The sequence below is a fragment of the Sinocyclocheilus anshuiensis genome, unplaced genomic scaffold, assembly GCF_001515605.1.
Source record: "Sinocyclocheilus anshuiensis isolate Anshui unplaced genomic scaffold, SAMN03320099.WGS_v1.1 scaffold2200, whole genome shotgun sequence".
Lineage (NCBI taxonomy): Eukaryota > Metazoa > Chordata > Actinopteri > Cypriniformes > Cyprinidae > Sinocyclocheilus > Sinocyclocheilus anshuiensis.
This window is the reverse complement of record NW_015542455.1, coordinates 122,765-126,321: the sequence shown is the minus strand read 5'-3', so window position 1 is coordinate 126,321 and position 3,557 is coordinate 122,765. Positions and strand designations below refer to the sequence as shown.

Below are 3,557 nucleotides of genomic sequence, written 5' to 3'. Positions count from 1 at the left end.
CGATAATGTCAAATCGCACATCGTTAAAACAACAATTACGATATTATCGCAGACGATATATATCGCACACCCCTACATGCCAGACCAGCATGTGGCGCTGTAATTCTGCCACAGAGATACACTAAAAATGGAGAAGACTTGGACTATGCGCATAAACTTTGTGCGCGGTATACAAATGAACATGGAACAATACATTTATTAATCTGTGTTAATGTTAGTTAATAAAAAGACATTAGTTCAGTGTTTGTTCATGTTTTTGTTGCTGTTACGTGACGTAGCGGTCTGGGACCCGGTTTAAAAAAATATAGGTTTCACTCACCCAAAATGCCGGATCCGTGTGGACGAAATGCCTATACGATACAAAATTTATGCGTATACAGCTAAACGCGTCTCCATGTGGACGGGACCTAAGTTCTCAATAGGGCCTTTCGCACCGCTTTAGTTCCAGAACTAAATGTACAGTACTAAAGTACTGGGATGATTTTGCGCGAACGATTTTGCGCGAACTATTTCCCAGTACCATTTAAAGGGTTGCATTCGCACCGACAGTGTGTACTAAGAAGTGACGTAAGCCGGTCGACAGCGTTGTCATTTGTGCGCGGCGTTCAACAACAGAAACAAAAAACAACGGAAACAACAGGAGGATGTACTTATGTCACGATTAGTACCAGTTGTGCTGGTTAGACCCTGCTTATATGTGTTTATATGTGTTTTCTGCACATGTAATAATTGCAAACGTATTGTTTAGGTTATTATTATTAGTAGGAGCTAATTTGGTTCTCGAAAAAGGCAGTCCATTACTAAAATCGCACCCAGTTCCGGCGGTCTGTATGTAGTGTAAGGTGACCAGATTTCTGAAATGGAAACCGGGGAGATTTTCTATTTGAGTGGTCAAAATATCACAGAAATCTCATTTGTGACCCTGGACCACAAAACCAGTCTTAAGTCTCTGGGGTATATTTGTAGCAATAGCCAAAAATACATTGTATGGGTCAAAATTATTGATTTTTATTTTATGCTAAAAATCATTAGGATATTAAGTAAAGATCATGTTCCATGAAGATATTTTGTAAATTTCCTACTGTAAATATATCAAAACTTAATTTTTGATTAGTAATATGCATTGCTAAGAACTTAATTTGGACTACTTTAAAGGCGATTTTCTCAATATTTTGATTTTTTTGCACCCTCAGATTCCAGCTTTTCAAATAGTTGTATCTCGGCCAAATATTGTCCTGTCATAACAAACCATACATCAATGGAAAGCTTTCTTATTCAGCTTTCAGGTGATGTATAAATCTCAATTTCGAAAAATTGACCCTTATGACTGGTTTTGTGGTGCAGGGTCACATTTGTTAATATATATTATTTAAAAATGGGGAAAATACTTTTTTTTTTATTATTAATTGTTGTGGTTTTTATCAGGGGCTCTATGTTAGGGTATTATTAGCATTAATAGTTATTCTGCTTTAGTTTGATTATTAGGATTTTTGGTCTGGTTCAAAACGCAGTCAGCAATATTATAACACAATTATGTCTTTACAAAAACAAAACAATGAATATGAGAAGATATCAAATAGGCCTACTTTTAACATTTTATAGATAATTGTATTTAATATTTTCATTCTCACAAACTGCTTATATAGCAATTACGACTTTTAAACTTTTCAAATGTTTTATGTTTGCAATTGGAAATGACTAACTGTCCTTACTTAGGCTTATTTGGCATTTTAGGCTCATTTTAAACACATTATATGTGTTTTCTGCACATGTAATAATTGCAAACGTATTGTTTAGGTTATTATTATTAGTGTTATTAGAGTTTACCTTCACCACGTGATGTGCGTTTGTTTGGAACACTGCGTTGTGACTGCGGAACTTTTGGAGACGTTTAAAATTGAGCAAAACTGTCCCGCACCTCGTTGAGGTCCTGTTACAAAGCACATACAAACAGCATTACTTTCATTTAACATGAACAGTTAGTAGGTTACTACCTTGAACGCGATAACGATGTGTCTTTTGATAATGGCGCTCTGGTTCAGGTTACGTTGTTCATGAAGTAGCGACACGTGACCAAGTAGAGTCAGTGTAACCCGCAGCGCCCTCTGTTGGTCAAAATAATCACTACACGACTGCTCCGATAACCAGCAGCCTGCTGTATGTTGGTCGTTTTTTTTTCTGGTCGTTGCTTTGAACGAGCTGAAAAACGGGGACAGCTCCGGGGAGAGAACACCAAAAACCGGGACTAGTCGCCATAGGATATATACATTGTAATAAGGAATCAGTTTTAGTTAATACATTAGCGACATACGTTTTAGTTAATAAATTAAAGAGTTAGACCTCTCCACAACCACAAATTAATTACTTTCAAATATTTAAAAGTTCTTTCCAGTCCTTTGTAATATGAAGACCAAGGCTTTGTCCTTGATTGTATATCACAAATACTTTGCAGTTGGGTAATACTTGAGAGCACTTCACACTGCAGAAAGGTTCGTTTTTAACCACTTTATAAGTGTTTACGTCAGTATAACCCATTCAGACAGTTTTATAGAGAACTGTGAAATGAAATGAGTTAATTATTACTAAATGAGGACTGTAATGCTTTATCTAGTAACATTAATTAACGCGGTTTTTAATGAATAAAGTGCATCCACAATGAGTAACGAACCGGAAAATGTGCGTCTCATTTCGTTCCCTATCGTGCGTCAGTTTATAGTAAACGCGAATTCTTTCAAGCTGCGTCCTCACCGCCAGTGAATTTTTGTCTCTGCATGTTGTTTATCCCCGTACTTCAAGGACATGCCTACATTCTGTCGCAAACATCACAACATTGTAACCAATCTGCATAGCTTTTCTTGCTGTTATTTTTTTGTGCTTTGCTATGCAAATCTAATAAAAGTGTGAGTAGAAATATATTGGAGTAAAAATATAATTTTGTCTTTTTAATACAGTTAAGTTAAAGTCAACAAAAAATATTTAAATACACCTTTATAGTTATTTTAAAGGGGTCATATGATGCTTTTTGTTGAATCATTATTTTGTGTATTTGGTGTAACAGAATATGTTGACATGCTTTAATGTTCAAAAAACATTATTTTTCAAATACTGTACATTATTGTAGGTCCTCTATGCCCCGCCTCTCTCAAACGCTTCGTTTTCTACAAAGTCCCTCCTTCCGACAAGCGCAGTCTGCTCTGATTGGCCAGCTGACCCAGTGCATTGTGATTGGCCGAACACCGCAAGCACTCGTCGGAAATGTAACGCCCCTTACCATAATCGCGAGCTTCATCTTTCAAAATAAATGCAAAGACAGAGCCCGAAAGGGGAACAGAGTCGTGTGACAGACACAGTGATGAAGCTGGTATGTGTTTGCAGCACACAAGCCACGGTTAAGACAGCTGACTCTACTGTGATGTGACGCTGTCTCTCTCTCTCTCTCTCTCACACACACACACACACACGCGCGCGCGCACACACACACACACTCACAGACACACGATGCGCAAAACTCCGCATTTGAACAGTCAATAGCAAATACTTAAACTAATAACAAAACA

The 3,557-nt window shown here is 37.2% G+C and overlaps 1 protein-coding gene across 1 annotated transcript in view; it reads right to left on the bottom strand.

The window, feature by feature from the left end:
• The window catches only part of LOC107693762 (gastrula zinc finger protein XlCGF57.1-like), a 20,673-nt gene extending 18,584 nt beyond the window's left edge, over window positions 1-2,089 (bottom strand). Inside the window, exon 1 of the mRNA XM_016493276.1 lies at window positions 1,995-2,089. The gene's annotated coding sequence lies outside the window, so the exon portion shown is untranslated. The remainder of the gene's footprint in view (window positions 1-1,994) is intronic.
• Between the last annotated feature and the right edge of the window lie 1,468 nt (window positions 2,090-3,557).